This window comes from Lissotriton vulgaris, chromosome 7, assembly GCF_964263255.1.
Source record: "Lissotriton vulgaris chromosome 7, aLisVul1.2, whole genome shotgun sequence".
NCBI lineage: Eukaryota > Metazoa > Chordata > Amphibia > Caudata > Salamandridae > Lissotriton > Lissotriton vulgaris.
This window is the reverse complement of record NC_141695.1, coordinates 906761716-906781284: the sequence shown is the minus strand read 5'-3', so window position 1 is coordinate 906781284 and position 19569 is coordinate 906761716.

The window sequence follows — 19569 nt, the reverse complement described above, 5'->3', positions numbered from 1 at the left end:
GCCACCCACTTAAAAATTCTTTTAAAACAAATCTCAGACTTGCAATTGCAGCCTGTGGGTGCATGTATAAACTGCCAATTCGACCTGGCAAAATAAACCTTTTCCCAGACCTAAACCTTCCTTTGATACATCTATTTTCACAGGTAGAGTAGGAGGCCCTAACCTGCCATAGGGCAGGGTGCAGTGGGAGGTGTTGCCAGCAGCAGATGGAGCAGGAGCCTTCCTCTGGTGGCTCCCGCAGCAGATCCCCATTTAGTGCCATCCTACAGATTGAACCACCCGTGGGATCACTTACCCTCCCAGGGACCCCTGTGGTATTGGACCCCGAGAAGACGGGTGAAGAAAACCTGTGAATCGCTAAATGACAAGGAATGAAGGCTGAAGGAGCTCTGTGGCCGGGATCCATGGTGGCGGCCTCCGCGTTTTGACGAACTCCAGGAAGACACAGACCAGAGCCGGAGACGGAGAGAGTGCTTCCCTCTGTTCCATGGGAGAGCGGCCCCAACTGGATCCCCGAAAGAGGGTGAGACCCAAGCGGTGGACTCTGGATAGGACCCCGAAGGCTCTGGTGAGAGGAGCAATCGCTCATGGATTCTCTGCAGTTAAAGAGTGCAACAAGTTAGAGGAAGTGTAGAATAAAAAAAACCTCTACCCTCGTGAACGAACGGACACGGGAGAGTGTACAAGAAAGTAAATACGTAGTTAAGGCATTTAAATACAGTAGCCACTCAGCAGGAAGTTGAAGTGACCCCTCGGGTTGGCCAAAAGGAAGTTAGAACGTATAAGTACATCGAGTGCACTAAGCCGAGTATCTGCATTAACTGACGAGAAATCGAACAGAAAACAGTTTTAATCAGAAGAACTGAACCTACTTATAAAGTTTGACTCAAGAAGGCATGTAAACCAAGCTATACAATATGGAATACAGAGAGAAACAAACTAACTATTGTCTTGATAAAGATGGAAGAATAATCAAACCCATCAAAACGTGTTGACCCATCATTGTACATAATCCAAGGGAAAATTTGGACCTGCAGATACAAAAATGAGTGTATCCAGGCCAGGTTTCTAAACTGTGCCATAGGATATGTTCCTTTGAAAGACAAATATACTGTCTAACTATTGTTCTCTTTTTATGTCATGATATATTGTGCAAACTGATTGTAATTGGGGATTTTACATTTATTGTTTTTATGAATTGTTTTTCTCAATTGTTTTGCATAAAACTGAACTGTGATAGATAGGAAGTGCATTGAAATGTTAACATTGTAACCAGTTTTTTTATTAATAAATGATTTTTGTTTAACTTCATTTCTATTTAGCAATTGATTCAAATATTAGGAGGGATTTTCCTTGATGAATTGTATTATTGTGCGCCTTGTGAGGTACGACCTAGTTGTGAGTTGAACCTTGTAACCTGTTACTTTCATAACCCAAGGGAATATTTGTTTTACTTGTCAAGAGTACCCTACTCCCTTGGCTACAACAAGGGGTCTCTCTCTCCTTTTTACATATCAGGTGACCATACACAGAGAGCGAAGATACGAGTGGGGAGGAGTCGACCTCCCGACTGGCGTCTATTGGATCTAAAGCACTTGTGGCCGGCCTGGGGCTGGGCAGCTACGGCAGAGCAGTGAGCTGGTGTGGCCGAGTAGGGGCCAAAGTCAAAAAGAGGATCCCTGGATAAGCCAACAATACAGAGGGGGAGAGACTGGGGCGGTAGAGAGGGGTTATAGACCGACCCGGCGGGTAGCTGGGTATGCGTGTGTCCCCCGCGCTGCTATGTTTAGATGGGCTGGGCTGCGGAACTCGAGCACGGTGCTTGGGGCCTTACCTGAAGATCATCTGAGATGTTATAAATTACCCTTCCACGTTAACAAAAGTGGGCACCCCACTGGAGGCGAACACAGAGAACACTGCCTGTGTAGAAGACGGAGGGAGAGGCAAATCGTATAGTGGGGACACAGCACCACAGTGACCAACATATAACAGAAGGGTTGGTGCCCTAACAGCACCGCATTGTTACTGAGCTGGCTTGAAATCGCCGAGGTCCATTCCCATCACTCAGAGGAGACAATCACACCTTTGCAATCACAGACACAAGACAGTAGTTTGCAAAGGGATATTGACATTGACCAGGTTGGGTGGAAGAGCATTATCTGTTGTGGGTCCCAAATTGTGGAACTCACTCCTGTTGTCACTAAGGCAATGTAATGACCACTGTCAATTCAGAAAACATTTAAAAACGTTTTTGTTTGGTTCATTTTAAATTGTTCCTTGTTCACAGTACTTTTAACTATGTGCTCCCTTTTTCAGTTTTGCACCGGCAGTTACAGCGCGGAGATACTCCCTTGGGAGTTTATTCATAGCGCTATATAAGCCCATAAATAAATAAATAAATAAATAAATTTATCCGACTAGAGAGAGGTGGGGGTTGATGGTTGAGAAGCACCCAGACACTGATGCTGAATCCGATCAGACCACAACCAAGGTCGGATTCACTGAACTAATTGTGTTCAGTCCAGGGCAGCTGCATCTATCAGGGGAGAAAGGCCCCTGAGTGCTGGGTGTGGTCCCCTTCCGTGGGGTCCCCTCCCGATATTACTGGATCTTTGGCCGAGGGCTGAACATTCAGAGGGCAGTCAGTTGGAAGTAGATTAACCACTGGCAACTACCAGGATAAGATGGGGAAGACGAGTAGAAGGAAGGATATCGACCCCCGACCCAGAGTCAGATGGACACAGAGGATTCCTCTGCACTGGCCCCCAGAAACACAGAGCAGAACAACTCACAAGCAGCGCCAACGCTGCAAGACATTCTGCAGGTCATAGCGGCCTCAAGACTGGCTGTCGAGATCAAGATTGACACTGTAAGGGAGGAAATGGGTCTCTTAAGACCACCGCCGGTTGGTGGAACGAGTTACTGCGATGGAAATGGAAATGGAGGAACTGAAGCCAACCCCATCCATGACTGTTTGACAGGCTAAGGGTGGTGGAAGCACAAGTGAAGGTGCTTGAAACGAGGGCAAAAGATGCTGAAAACAGGTCCTGCCGCAATAATGTGCACATCACAGGACTTCTGGGGGGGGTTGAAGGAAGAGACATGTTGGCCTTCTTGGAGAAATGGTCCAAAGAGGAGGTGGCATCAGAAGGCTTATCTCTATATTTTGCACTGGAGAGATCCCATAGAGTGCCCGTGAAGCTTCGTCCCCCTGGAGGCCCACAACGACCTGTGGTGGCTCGTCTCTTGTTTTATAAGGACAGAGCTCACATACTCACTCAGACAGGCCCAGCGGAAAGACCCCCTCATTGTGGACAATAGCACTGTCAGAATCTTTCCTGATTCCTCTAGGGAGGTACAAAGACAGCGCTTATAGTTTCTAGCAGTCAAGAAAGATTTCTGTAAAAGGAAGTGCAGTATGCAATGCTCTTTCGGTGAGACAAGGATTAGTGATCTCATTGGGGGCTTGATTCTTTAGCACACCACGGGAGGTGTGGGACTGGATTGAATGACAGGCACCCGGACATGCCCCCCTGGACCAACGGAAGAGAGAGTGCACCCAACATCTCAGTGAATGCAACAAATCTATTGCGGCTCCCTCCAGAGCCGAAAAGCAATGGGAACCAGAGCAAGCCATGGCAGCATCTCTGAATGCTCCCTACTCAAGTGGAGCATCCTCCCCTGTGAGAGAAGACCCACAAGTCTCGGACTCTGAACACGGCACCAGCACGATGGAGGGGCCCAGCCAAGATATGCTGACGGTTACCCCTGCCACAGCGGACGAGATCATTTGACATACTTCCAGAGCCACAAGTATTAAGAGGGGCTGAGAGGAAGGGCGGGGAGACCCATACGAACAAACTCTGAGACTGGGGTAACTGGGGGGTGGGAGTGCCGCACCCGGGATTGGGACACTCACAATTTGAACGATTCACTGGATGGATGAGAAGATGGCGGGCTGCAAATTCGGAACCAGCAGATACGAGGAAGTCAGACTCTGCCCAATGAGATCAAAGTTTGGCTGTTGTTTATGTAGGTTTGGATGAGGAGGGTTTTCTTGTTTGTCCTGCGGAGGGAGAGTTGGGGTTGTTGTTATAGGTTAATACTTAAGGGGGTTGCAGACTATGCAGGCCAGACACTTGTATTGCAGCATTCTAAGCTGTACTCCCGCTCACATGCATGGGGAGCTCTGCACTGGGTAGTCCCAGTGGGGCTACACTTGACTCACCCTAATGACTGGTCTTCAACCGTATAGGATTATCACATGGAACTTCAGGGGGATGCATACTATGTACAAGCGGTACAAAATTCTCTCCTACCTGAATAAACAGGGAGTGCACATGGCTCTCCTGCAAGAGACCCACCTGTCGGCAAAGGAGGGGGAGGCTCTTAAACATAGATGGAGAGGGCAATTATATTACACATCAACCTCTGCCTTTGCTACGGGCACAATGATTTGGATTAGGGTGGGGGTCCCAATCCAGAGTACTGGGGAGATGATAGACCCTGAAGGCCTATATGGGGTAGTAATGGGCAGACTAGATGGCTGGTACATAGCGATCGTAAGCATATATAGTCCTAACTCAGAACAGGGGACGTTCCTGGCTAAGATCACAGGTACACTGGCATCCTACCTAACACACTCTGTAATCATTGGGGGCGACTTTAACTGTTGACCCCCGGAGGGACTGCTCCCACCCACCTCTAAGGGACGCCCCAACAAACAGAATAGTGAGGGCATTCACGGATGTGGGGGCAGGTGGGGCTTGCTACACTCCTGAAGACATCTGAAACATGAAGGCAGGGATTAATCCTTATATTCCCTTTTACATGGCCTTCATGACTAGACACGTTCCTATGCACCTCGGACATACATACCCAGATTCATTCAGTAGAATATTTAACGCATACACTGTCGAACCACAATCCGGCCCTTCAGCACATGCGATGGGGACAACTGCGGCAACGAATACCAACATGGCGCCTGAAAATGGAGGCCTAAGAGGAAGTCAAGGAAAGCATTACGACTTACTTTACTGATAATGCAAACAAGACTAACTCTCGACTGACAGAATGAGACACGTTTAAAGTGGTAATAAGGGACAAGTGCTTGGCGACCTATATGGGAGTGCAGCGCACACTCGAGATGGACCTTAAGACTGCAGACCAGGCACTACATACACTAAGTACAAAGACCAGGGCATCCAGAGTTGGGACAAGTCCTACTTGATGTCAAAGAGGAAGTGACCAAGCAAATGGAACGATTAAGTAACTTTGATTACAAGAAATACATGGAACGCACACACGCAGAGCTGGATAGAACAGGTCCCCTACTGGCTTGGCTGACTAACCCAGCGCGGAGGGGCTCTTCGACACTTAAAGTAGGGGAAACTGAGTGACGCATACTATATCAACAAGAGGAGATAAATCAGAGGTTCCTGGGGTTCTATGCCAATCTATATAGCACCCGAGTTGAGACTGAAAAAAGGAATAATCAGGGAATATCTGACCGCTATCCCCACCCCCGCTTTAGGCTTTGGAGAGTTGGGGGCCCCCCATAACCATATAGGAAGTAAGAGCAGCAATTAACAATCTGGCTAGGGGTAAAACACCCGGTATGAATGGTATACCCATAGAGCTTTATGCTACCTATTCCGAAGAATTGGCTCCCAGACTAGTACATTTATATGAGGCAGCACTTGAGGAGTTTCACATTCCAAACTCCACCCGGAGACTCTGATTGTCTCTCTACTCAAAGTAGGCAAATTCCCCCTTGATTGTGAGGCAGATATGGAATTATCTATGTTAAACTTAGATTTTAAGATACTGAGCGAAATACTTGCAAAAAGACTCCAACCACTAATGACTGACCTCATTCACCCAGACCAGGCGGGATTCATTCCAGAACGAATCACCGCTCTCAATATACAGTGCCTCAAGGCACTTATGTCAGAAGGGAATGAGATGGAGGGAGAGGAGGTGGTCTTCGCTGTAGATATTGAAAAGGCTCTTGCCAGCCTTGAGAGGGAATTTCTGTATGGTGTTCTGAATAAAATGGGTTGGTACAACGTTTTTCAAAATGGATCAGATTGCTTTATACGAGACCTGTAGCATGGGTCAGAACAGGTCGGACCATATCAGAGCAGTGTGAAGTGGAGCTGGGCACACAACAGGGGTGCTCCCTTTCTCCACTGCTGTTTGACCTAGCTATGGAGCCAATGGCCTGCCTGGCTCACACAGAAATACGATATTGAGGGATACGCCTTGGGAACAGTGTACCACATATAGCCTTTTATGCCGATGACCTCCTGCTTTTCCTGGGAGGCTTGGGAGAGGATCCGCCTGGTGCTAAGCAATTGATGGTGGAATTTGGAGAGATGTATGAATTAAAAATTAACTGGCAAAGTCCAAACTTTTTCCGCTAACAAGTGACAGAATCCCACTGCCGGACTGGGAAATCTTAAATGGGAACCCAGATGCCTGGAATATTTAGGAGTGAAAATTTACCACTCCCACTCGGACATTCTAGAGGGTAACCTGGGGCAGCTTTGCGGTCCCTGATAGCCAGCATGGAATTCTGGAGGGGCCTCCCGCTCTCCTTGGCAGGGAGGGTGGCCCAACTAAAAATGGTGGCACCAGCACAACGACTATATTTCTTTACTGTGCTCCTGATATGGATTCCACCGCGGTGGCACACAGATCTACATTCATTAATTTTGACCTTCCTATGGGGCTCAGGCAAAAGATGGGTGACCTTGAGGCCAATGCAGTGCCTGACAAGTGAAGGAGGTTTGGGGATCCCTGACTTCGAGAGACATTATCTAGCTGCTCAGCTACAGTGGATGGTGCGATGGGTGGGCGATCAGCAGTCTGAGGTATGAGGAGCAAGCCCACTTTTGCTGGACCGACAAGCAGTATAGAGAATGTTACTGAGATTAGACAGAGCTTCAGTGGAGGACTCAGACACTATACAAGTCATACGGCTCTGTTAGTGATGCTCCCTCCGAATTGCACACATGCGGGGCCCCTAATCGCCCGACCTCCCTGTGACAATATTGCGGATGCTCCCACAAGGAGCCCAATGGGAGGGCCTTGGAGACTGGGTGCTAGGAGGAGCGACGCGGTTGGGAGACTTGTGTAGAAGTGGGGAGCCCCTGCCATTTGAAGACTTCCAAGAGGGATACAATCTTCCCCACTGACACTTCTTATTGCATGTGGGATTTGTGGTGGCAATTCGAGCGCACTGGGGAATGGCTGAACCTCCACACCACGCATCCTGTGGATACATAGACACAAGGGGGGGTAGAATTAAAGCGATCACTTGTCTCTATGGGGCTTTGGGTAGGGACGCCATACAACAGCTGACTGCGTTACGTGATAGATGGGCCGAAGACTTGAATATACCCCTGGAAGGCAAGCCCTTGGAAAACATTTTGATAGGAATCCCTAGGACTTGAGACACACCCGATTCCGACTAATTAATTAATACCTTACTCCAGGACGCATTAACAAATTCTTCCACAGTGAAGACGCGAGATGTGGAGAAGTGGGAGCGTAACTTCTCCTTATGCTATGGGCATGCCCAGAATTAAAGAACTACTAAGATGTAATTTCTGCCACTATTGGGGAGATAATAGAGCGACCTGTCCCATGTGCCTGGCATATTGTCTCCTGGGATTGGTCCCACATAATTCCAGGATGTGCGTCACTAGCAGGTTCCAAGACATGGTCTTGATACTAGCTAAAAGAAAAATACCACAACAATGGAAATCCTCAGTGGGACCCAACATTTCAACTTAGAGAAGAGAGTTGGAAAAATGGGCGGGCTGCGAGGGAGGGTGCTCCTTAGACATGCTAGACAGGGAATCAGCTCATTAGAGAGAGTAAGAGCATGGGAGGCATTGGTTGACAAAGCAAGAGACCCAGAACCTGCTTCGGGAGAGTCCTTCCCAGCGGCGGAATCGCCGCACAGGAGCCAGGAGCAACAGCACAGGGGAGGGGAGGAATGAACATGTAACTGACTCAGAAGCCCTGGACTGCTGCAAAACATTACTATATTCAAATTGCTGGTACTAGTAGGGATCAGCAATGGGGGACGGCGTTTGGGAGTAGGAGATTTCTGGGGATAGAGGGGGGAATCCTGTATAAATGTAGTCGCATGGAACCAATAACTGGTTGAATAAGCTCGGGTTTATATGTTGAAGACACAACGTGGGTGTGCTACAGAATATATAACAGGAATATGATGTGTATTTTATGCTGTCTAAAAACCTCCATAAAATATGTTTAAACAAAATAGGGCAGGGTGCACTGTATTTCAAATGTTGGACATGTACTTTTAACTTTTATATGCCCTGGTAGTGAAAAACTCTTACATTTAGTTTTTACTACTGTAGGCCCACCTCTCCAGTAGGATAAAATTAGGTTAACTTATTACATTTAATGAGTGATGACTTTGAAATTGGGAGCAGGCAGAAATATCGAGTTTGGTGTCTAAAGAATTGTACTTTAAGCCGTCTTTAGTAATCATATTTAAAGTTGGATTTTAAATCACAATTGTGAAAATGTCACTTTTAAGAAAGTTGGCATTTTCTTGTCCCAACCATTTGTTGCCTGCAGCCTTTATCCTGGGTTACATGACTAGGCCTAGCTCGCAGTTGGTCTTTGTGTGTTGCTTCCAGACAGTAAGACAAAGGAGAACGGGTGTTGGAAGGATGGGCTACCCATGAATTAATGTGGGGGAGGAGCAGTCACCTACCACATTTCGAAGACTCCCCCTTGTATCACTCACAAAGGATTTGGCACTAATCTTTGGGGACACCAGACAAGCTGAGGGCAGGGCTTAGAGGCAGAGAATTCCAAAAACCTCTCGGAGTGGAAACCTCCAGAACATTCTCCTACTTCATAGCTAGCACCACTAATACATATTGGACCCTCAGACCCAACTCTTCAGTACACCTGCTGCATAAATAATTTACTCTTCGCCTCTAAGTTAACCCTGACTGCTTTGTGCCATGCTACCAGAGGGTTAAGCAGAGGTTGATTTGGGGTTTGCTACTGTTTCACCCTGACAGAGACCCCCTCAGCCTGTAACCCAATATCCTACAAATACATATTTTATTATCCCTGGCAAAAAGAGCAAAAGTGGACTGCAACAGCAGCAACCATGGCACAACCACACCACTAGACCTGGAAGAAGATAACAAGAAAGTTATGGGTATGATCATAAATGGCCCAAAGGAGCAGAAGCAAAAGAGAGATGATGGACTAAATGGCAAACACAAGGGGAAAAAACAAAAACAATGCTGGCCCTCAGGGTAATTTTACCTCAATATTTATGAGAATACAAACAAGGGAAAACCTATTGTTTGTATGGGTTATTTTATTTAAACCCTTTTATCAATTTTAAATCATTTTGAAAAACATTTTCAGGGTGAGAAAAAACACTAATTGGCAAAACGGCAAATAGGCATCTTTGACCTAGCAAAGCTAACAGTTATTTGTCAACCTTAACTGATTGAAGAGTTCTAATTCAATTTATTGTTGCCTTTTTTCTGTTTTTTGACCCTGGTCGGGCATTCTAATGATTTGAAGTTTCACAAAGATTGATAATTTGTGTTGAAAAAATTGTTGTTTTTCTCTTGTAAAAGAAGCCTGTATATAACTGTGGATTCATTTGTATATATGTTTGTTATTGATTGGTGTATGAGATTCGTATGTATGATAGTTGTAAATAGTGTAAATGTTTGTAATTAGTGTTTTTTCTCACCCTGAAAATGTTTTTCAAAATGATTTAAAATTAATAAAAGGGTTTAAATAAAATAACCCATACAAACAATAGGTTTTCCCTTGTTTGTATTCTCATAAATATTGAGGTAAAATTACCCTGAGGGCCAGCATTGTTTTTGTTTTTTCAATATTATAAGGTCCAGCTGACCCTCTGTCCCAGGACCAAACTCCGTATTTTTTGCAAACACAAGGGGAAGGCAGGATGGAAGAGGTGCACAGGAATAGCAAAAAGGGAGACGGAGGAGATGTGGAGAAGGCCCACGGTGAAAAGAGCACAAGCATCAGTGAGGACACTGAGAGCAAAGACCCAAAGGAGGCATATTTCTGGGAAAACACTAATTGCAGCAAGGTCAATGACAAGAAGCACACAGAGAATCTCAAATGCTGCAAGAACACTGAGGAAACAGACAGGAATAGTGTGAGTGACAACAGTAACACAGATAATGTTGACTGTACTGAGGAAGATGAGAAGGGAGGAGACTGGTGGCTCACCTAACCGACCCCAGGAGAAACCCACATACTAAGCATTTAAAAATAAGGGGTAGGTCATAGACAGGTGAGTGAGGAGAAAGGGAAAATTAGGGCAGGCATGAGGTAGTGGGAGGTGTCTTTTTCCCTTGGGTTATTTTTTTCTTTAGTAATAATGGGGTTTAGAAAACCTCCCATCATGTGGTTCACTGCTTGAGAAAAGGGGTGATATATTAAAGAAAGATAATCAAAGGCAAACTCAGGAGAGATTTCCAAAGAAAATGTATATAAAAAATTGGTTTGTTCTTTCCCATAAATACGGCACCCAAGTAACTGTTCTGCACTGAAAGACAATGTTGTTTGTGGTATTTTTTAACTGAGTCCTCAAAACCAGACAGTGAAAAACAGCTCTTGAAGGAAGCCTGATGTGGGGAATGATCAGTCGTCATGGAGAATAAAGCACTGAACACAGAAAAGAGAGAACAGTCCTAGAATATTTGGTAAAAACCCTTGGAACCAAAGATCCTAAGAATCCAGAGACTCCAACTTGTACACACAATACATGAAGGGATGAGCCCTGTAGTCTCCACACTGAATTTACACATGGGAGGAATCCATAAACCTCTCCTGGTAGAACTAATACTAGGGTTAAAAGTATCTTCTCAGGGAGGTTTCTCCATGTTATATTGAAATGTGAAACATGAAGCTTTCTGGGGATTCTTCTATCAGGTTTCTATCTATGCCTATGTCAATGCCTGTTTAGGGCACTCAATCACATATGGCTTATTTGCATTGGTGCAGTAAATATTATGGGACATATTTATGAGGCCAGTTGCAACGCACTTGCACCACACAACATGGTGCATGCCAGGCACAACTTAAAAATGAGATTCATGAAGCCACACAAGGCCACTTTGAGTGGCCCTGAGTGGCTTCATAAATCTGGAGTAACGCCATGCAGCGCAAATTAATGCGTTGCGTTACTTTGCCCTGGGAAGACATTTCATGGGTGTTGCTTCGGTGGTCCCATGCAACTCCTAAGATTTTGACGCATTCCCAGATTAACCAGAGCTGTTAAACCGGGGAATGTGCCAAAATTATACACCTTCCCAGGGGAGGCTTAACAAGGAGAAATATCTTTATTTCTCCTTATTACTTCCTTTTTGGATGCATGCTGCATTCTGCAGTGCACATAGAATGAGAAATATGCCCGCAGGATTGTGCTCCTTCCTGCACAAAAACAGTCCTGCATACAATGAAGGCACCCTTGCACCCTGGTGCAAGGGTGCCTGCATTAGTGCAAGGCAGCCAAAATGGCACCAGCAAAGGGACAAATGCAGGAATGCACCATATTCTTTTAAATACTGCTCATTCCTGCCATTTATTTGTCACACAGCTCACTAAGACGACATGCTGCACTGCGCTGCGTGACTTTAACATAAATATGGCCCTACGTTCTTTTCCAGAAATGCACAGTATCAGTTTGTGTGCTAGGAAAGAGGAGGGAGAGGGTCCTGATAGAATCCTCTGTGAACAATAAAAAGAGTGTTTACTTTGATGTGATGCTCCACCAGAAGCCAATAAACAATTTCAGCGGTTCAAGAGAAGGGGTGTGCACAGGCTTCCCATTTTTCCTATACCTAAGCACTTCGAAAGTTTTTCCAGGTGCATTATTTGGCTGCAATAACGCAACCATTTAAGTTGGGAGTGCATACCTTGCTTAGCGTTGCTTGCAAGTACTCTCAAAGCGCATCACATTGGTAACTTGCGGTCATTTTAAATGGAAGCTCGTAACTTGCTTAGCATTTTGTCGTATGTAGTCTGGAGCTATGTTGTACAGTGGCATGCGAACATTTTGCACATGAACTTTTATTCACGTGTGACTCTTTTAATGACACTCCTATATAATACTTGCAAAATACAGCATTGTGATGCAAAAGCTTAATGCATGTGGGGGCATATTAGCAAGAACCTTGTTAAAATTATCGCCGTTTTAGCGGTAGGAAACTGCCGCTAACACGGCAATAATGGGCTTGCTAATATGCGTTATAGAATTCCAATAGAAGCCCAGGTTAGATGTCCTGCCCATCTAACCTGGGCTTCTATTGGAATTCTATAACGCATATTAGCAAGCCCATTATCGCCGTTTTAGCGTCAGTTTCCTGCAGCTAAAACAGCAATAATTTTAACGAGGTTCTTGCTAATATGCCCCGTGGTTATTTGTAACTTTGGGCATTTTTAATCGTTTTTGCGAGAAATATCTGAAGTATGTTAGATAACAACTTGGCAACTTCACACATTCATACAAGACAATCTGTTGTATTTTTCACAAGTCGGAGTCTTCATAGCATTTTTTTCAGAACTATGGAAACAGCTTTACAATTGTCAAGGTTATATTTCTTCACAATTGTAAACATTTTTTTAAGCGGCATATGTCCATGAAATGGACAACTACTACTTTAAAACAATGGTTTGCCATTTTAGTAATACATAGGGGGAACATAAAGTTAACCGTAAACCACTGCCACCGACAGGGCTTTGAATGAGCAGGTACTGTCCAGTTCTGAGTTCTTTAATTTGACAAGGCAAGTACTTGCACTTTATAGCACTCCTAGAATACATTTAGGAGCATATTTATCATAGGGTTGCATCACTTTTGCACCATGCGAAGGGGTGCAAAACCAACACAAATCTTAAGTTTGATCTATCAAACCATGCAAGGTCACCTTGCAGTCTCTGAGTGGCTTGATAAGACAGAGAACAAATATCTGCACGGCACAAATATCTGTGTGGTGCTACTGTGCCCTGGGAAGGCATTCCATGGGTGGAGCATAGGTATTCCCATGCACCCATCCATAGATTCTGTTTTTGTTCAGGAAAGTGTACTTTTCTGCACACAAAAAAATCCTACTTACAATGCAGGTATCCTGGGGCAAGGGTTTCTACGTTGGCGCTAGGCAGCACATTGTGTGGCAGTGCTGGGAAAAGGCAGGAATGCACCGTATTATGTTAAATACGTCACACCCTTTCCCTGTCGCCCAGTGCTGCAAAGTGACCTGTTTCGCTGTTGTGCTTGACTTTGTTAAATATGCCCGATAATGGGAGAGTACTGGCACTTAACAGGAGCAAACAGGTACTCTTAATAGTGAATACCTGCACTTGTATATCTCCATTAAAAGCACTCCACAGCTTTCCATTTGTGACTCAGTTACCACCCCCTTTGAGCTGTTGGCCAAATTATGAATGATTTGCCTCTGGAATTGTAGTCCATATATCCATACCACTGCAAACTGAAATTAGGAAGGGAAAATCCTTTCATGCCCCCATCTCATTGCGATTTATAATGATTTGCAACACCACGTATACAAGTTAAAAAGACTTTTCCAGCTTGCAAAAGGGGCTTAGTGCATGGCCCAAAACTATTTTGAATTCACAAATGGCATGGTTTACGACCCTAAACCGGATAAATGTATATGGTCCTACATTTCAGAACATGATCACATAAATACCCGGTCACAGGTTCAAATCTGGAGGGTCCACTCAGCCTTTCATCCATCTGAGGTTGATAAAATGAGTACTGTTGGGTAACAATAAACATCTGTTATTCACTCCCAAGATACCCAAGGGTGAACGTGCACTTTACAAATACATGTTATGTTATGCTATGCTATAATGTACACATTATTTTAGTATAATCAAAAGGTCTTGGCTCACACAGGGGCTTAGCTTGGTCAGAACGATTGGGGGGTTGGTTGAGCTTCCGATTTCCCGACCATCATGCTGGCATATGATGTTAAAATACATTACATGCCAAGCAGGGCTCATGAGAATGGCGTAAGGGGCAGCGGAAAGGGAGAGGAATGAGGATAGGTTTGAGTACTAACTGAGAGAAGCGCAACATTTTGTAAAAAAATCAAAGAAATTTAGGGGCTTATTATCAAGACAGGCGATAAAATTATCGCCACTTTAGCGGCAGAAAACTGCCGCTAAAACGGCGATAATGGGCTTGATAATATGCTCTATGGTATTCCACATCTAACATGGGCTTCAATTGGAATTCCATAGAGCATATTATCAAGCCCATTATCGCCGTTTTAGCGGCAGTTTTCTGCCGCTAAAGCGGCGGTAATTTTATCGCCTGTCTTGATAAATGCCCCTTAGGTCTCTCAAAACAGAGACGAGATAGAGTGTGTTTTTGTCAGTGTGTACATGCAAAAATCACAAGTTGTGTTATGTTATAGCAATTTATTTATTTAATTTCAACACGTTTTTATTGTTTTTTATATACAACATAAAACATAAAACATACAGTCATCGCCGCGTTCTCGTTACAGGGTTTCCAGCCAATGGCCACTGCACACAAATACCGAAAGGTGTCTTGGCGCTATACTCTTTCAGGTGATATCCGACAGACACCGCAACATATCTGACTGAAAGCACCTGTACCCAATTATTCTTTAGACAATACATTAATTAGTGGGGTGTACCACCCCAAACACTCCCCCCCCCCCCTCCCTCCTTAAGTACCTACGCCCCCGCGCTCACACCAGAACTAAAGACAAATAAGTGACTGGGAAACCTTGGAGTGCGGAGCAGAGCGGCGCTGAGCTGCAGAGCCCATGGCTAGCTGCCCTGTATTCCTACACATACAGCCTCAGCTGAGTGTGTGTTTTTGTTTTTTTGTTTTGTTATACAAATCTGTAGGGTGGATTGGGACGAGGGTGGGGTGGCATCAGATAGGGGTGAAAGAGGAAAGCACCAGTGGAGCATACTGGCAGGAAGCAGGAGGCCCATAAATTCGAGGTGATGGAGCGGAGTCTGTCAGCCATGGAGAAGGCTCCCAGGAAGGGGTGGGTGGGAGTGATGGAGAGAAATCCCCATCCATCTCTGCAGTGACAGGCCTGGGGAAGGGGGATATATGGCGCTCGCAAATCAGCCCGGACGCTGGGCGCTGACAGCTTGGCAGGGGAATACGGCAACAATGATTTTATCTGCTACAGTAATAATAAAACTGTCAGAGAAATTGGAGGCTAACTGAGAAAGGGGGCGAAGGGGAAATAGAGGGAGGAAGAGAAGTGATGGAAAAGGAATCAGGACCGCAGGGGAGGAGCAAGGGTCGGAGAGAAAAGCAATTCCATGTTGAGACAGTGAGAAGAAAGGAGAGAAGGGGCGGGTAGGAGGGAGAGAGGCACTGCATCATGGGAAGGGGGCACCGCAAGAGGTCTTGAGTACAGTATAAGACCACGGGGTGTAGGCAGGGTGATGTGATAGCAGGACATTTCTAATGTGAACACAGGCCACATTCCATCTTTAGCAGATTCCCATCTCCTGACAATGCTGCTGTAAATTCCTTTTGGAGTGTTTTGCTTTTCCGACTGTTGATATTTTTCAGCATACCAGATTGTGTCTATTTGAAACTGTTCTGTATTAAATTATCCCTTTCTTTCTTCTTTTTTCCTTTCCTTTCTTTTCCTACCCTCCTGCCTTCTCTTTTTTTCCTCCTGTCTTTCTTTCTTTCTTTCCTTCTTTTATTTGTCCCCTCCGTCTTTTTTCCATTACTACTTTTTTCTTTTCTCTCTTTCCTTCGTGGATTCTTTCTTCCTTGACGTCTTTCTTTCCTACTTTCTTCTCTTCTTTCTCTTTCCTTCTTCCTCTGTCCCTCTTTCCTTCTTTCTTTCTTTCTTTCTTGCTTTCTTTCTTTCTTTCTTTCTTTCTTTCTTTCCTTCTTTTCTGCTTCCCCTCCGTCTTTCTTCCATTACTACTTTTCTCTTTTCTTTCTTTCCTTCGTGGATTCTTTCTTCCTTGACGTCTTTCTTTCCTACTTTCTTCTCTTCTTTCTCTTTCCTTCTTCCTCTGTCCCTCTTTCCTTCTTTCTTTCTTTCTTGCTTTTCTTACCTGCTTTCACAAACAATACACAGACACACAAAGTAGTTCCCTTTTGTGCCAGGGAGTACCATAGTAATGTGTGTGTTTTTTAAGACCACAAAACGTTTTTGACTGTAGTAACTGAGTTTGATGGGAGCCCGTCATACTCCAGACAATAAAGGTTTTAAAAAACCATAGCAAAACGAAACAGGAATTGCTAGAAGGCTGGCGACTGGCACCAGACCTATTGGCTTTGTCATTGCTTGTCTTTTTTCTGCAAAAGATGAATTCAGCTATTGCAGGTAAGAATGGAGAATGACATCCTTGTTGCACCATTGGGAAGTAGTGACCTTCCAGAGGTTGAATTCTTTTGATTCACCCAAGCACAAAAAAATCTGAATTCCACGAAAATTATGATATTGGAATACCCCCTTGGATTTAAGTAAAATCCACAGTTTAATCCCAACCCGCATGAAAAGTGACGAACACCTTTGCATCTCCTCTTTTTATTGATCACGTATAGGCATGTTCAGGTACTTTTACCATTGTTATTCTTGCATCACATTTGTTACCATTCGTACTGGCCAAGTATTCTGCTAGTAAGATGTTTTCGGAGGTTAAGGCACCTGCCACAGGAATCTGTGTATCAGCACCTCTCAGTGTCATAATACTGGCAAGAAAGCTCACGTAGTTCAGGTGGTTAATTCACTTGCTTTGAAATCTTTGTGTGATCAACTTGTCAGAGTCCTGATTAATCAGAAAACAATGTGAAGGGTTAATGTACCTGTTACACAGAACTGTGAGTACCAGCCAGATTCAACGTTAAAATCATGAGAAAAACAGGTTCCATATTTTTTTGCAGAGACGATTGTCTAACCTGTCAGTCACAAATTCGTAGTCCGTTTCAGTGTGCTCTGCCTCTGCTGCAAACAACTTCATGGCACCAATAATTGAAAAGTGTGACTCCTTGTAGGGGATAACTCAAATTTTTGTTTTTATGATATCTGCGAACCCTGCCAGCGGAGCAGAATTTATCGCCTACCCCTCCAATTGATCCAAATTGCTTACAATAATATAACATGACATAACGGAACATCACATACCTAACATAACTTATGACTGTATGAATGTATGTACCAATTAACCAACCAGGATGGTGCAAACATGGAAAAATGGATAAAACAAGCCGCGTTTGATAGTTTTCTCTTTCCTCTACGACTATACTACATATTGTGCTTTCTGTGCCCTTTACCATTGTGCACACTTGCTAGTCCTTTAACCCATACCCGAAATGTGTTTTCTTTCGATGTTCTCAGCCCTGGTGCTACAAGGCACAATCAGTCTTGGGCTGCTTGTGTTCCAGTTCAGGCAGGGACTGGCAATTTGGGCTGGACTCTTCCTATTGGAGCGACCATTGACCCTTCCAGGTAGGTCGTTCCCCCTCTTCACAGCATTGCCTGTGCCCGTTCTCTCCCTCGCTGCCCCTGTGTCTCTCTGCCCGGTTTTTCCTTCTGCTCCCCTCGCGGCCCCCGTGTCTCTCTGCCCGTTTTGCCTTCTGTTGCTTAGCTGCCCCTACATTTCTGTGACCTTTCTGCCCTTTCTTGGGACCTTTCTGCCTCTGTGCCACTCGTTTCCCCCCGTTTTTTGTGACCTTTCTGCCCTTCTTGGGACCTTTCTGCCTCCTGTGCCACTTGTTTCCCCCGTTTTTTGTGACCTTTCTGCCCTTCTTGGGACCTTTCTGCCTCCTGTGCCACTCGTTTCCCCCCATTTTTTTGTGACCTTTCTGCCCTCTTTCTGCCTCTGTGCCACTCGTTTCCCCCTGTTTTTGTGACCTTACTGCCTTTCTTGGGACCTTTCTGCCTCCTGTGCCACTCGTTTCCCCCCGTTTTTTGTGACCTTTCTGCCCTTTCTTGTGAGCTTTCTGCCTCTGTGCCACTCGTTTCCCCCCATTTTTAGTGACCTTTCTGCCCTTTCTTGGGACCTTTGTGCCTCTGTGCCACTCGTTTCCCCCCGTTTTCTGTGACCTTTTCTGCCCCTTCTTGGGGCCTTTCTGCCTCTGTGCCACTCGTTTCCACCCATTTTTTGTGACCTTTTCTGCCCTTTCTTGGGACCGTTGTGCCTCTGTGCCACTCGTACCCCCCTGTTTTTGACCTTTTCTGCCCTTTCTTGTGACCTTTGGGCCTCTGTGCCACACGTTTCCTCCGTTTTTGGTGACCTTTTCTGCCTTTTCTTGGGACCATAAATGCCTCTGTGCCACTCGTTTCCCCCCGTTTTCTGTGACCTTTTCTGCCCCTTCTTGGGGCCTTTCTGCCTCTGTGCCACTCGTTTCCACCCATTTTTTGTGACCTTTTCTGCCCTTTCTTGGGACCGTTGTGCCTCTGTGCCACTCGTACCCCCCTGTTTTTGTGACCTTTTCTGCCCTTTCTTGTGACCTTTGGGCCTCTGTGCCACACGTTTCCTCCGTTTTTGGTGACCTTTTCTGCCTTTTCTTGGGACCATAAATGCCTCTGTGCCACTCGTTTCCCCCCGTTTTTTGTGACCTTTTCTGCCCTTTCTTGGGACCTTTCTGCATCTGTGCCACTCGTTTCACCCTGTATTCTTGTGACCTTTTGCCTTCTGTTTCCTTCGCTGCCACTCGCCGCTGCGTCCCCTGCGGCCCCGCCACCCTGACGGCCCATTCGCTACCCCACCTCCCAGCTGCTCCTCCCTCCCACCTCCCCATATAGGCCGGCCGCTGCGCAGTAAGGAGAGCGACCCTTGACCCTTCCAGGTAGGTCGCTCCCCCTCCGCACAGCACCGCCTGTGCCCGTTCTCTCCCTCGCTGCCCCGTGTCTCTCTGCCCGGTTTTTCCTTCTGCTCCCCTCGTGGCCCCCGTGTCTCTCTGCCTACTTTCTGCCCTTTCTTGGGACCTTTCTGCCTCTGTGCCACTCGGTTCCCCCCGTTTTTTTGTGACCTTTCAGCCCTTTCTTGTGAGCTTTCTGCCTCTGTGCCACTCGTTTCCCATCGTTTTTTGTGGCCTTTCTGCCCTTTCTTGTGACCTTTCTGCCTCTGTGCCACTCGTTTCCCCCTGTTTTTTTGTGACCTTTTCTGCACTTTCCTGTGACCTTTGTGCCTCTGTGCCACTCGTTCCCCCATTTTTTTGTGTCCTTTCTGTGCTTTTTTGTGACCTTTGACCCTGCTCGCAGGCAGGTCGCCCCCACGCCGCTGCTTGTCACCTGACTGCCTGGTTCCTGCCTCCCTGCTGCCTCCTTATTTCCTGGGTTTTTCCCTCCCCTCTGCCCTGTGCGCCAGTTCCCCCTGCCTCCCCACCGCTCCCGATCAGGCCCTTTCCCGCCGCTGCTTCCCTGCGGACCGCCCCCCCTGAACACCCATTCACCTCCCCGCTCCCGCCTCCCAGCTGCTCCTCCCTCCCAAGCCACCTCAGATGCCGGCCGAGAAGCGCCGCGC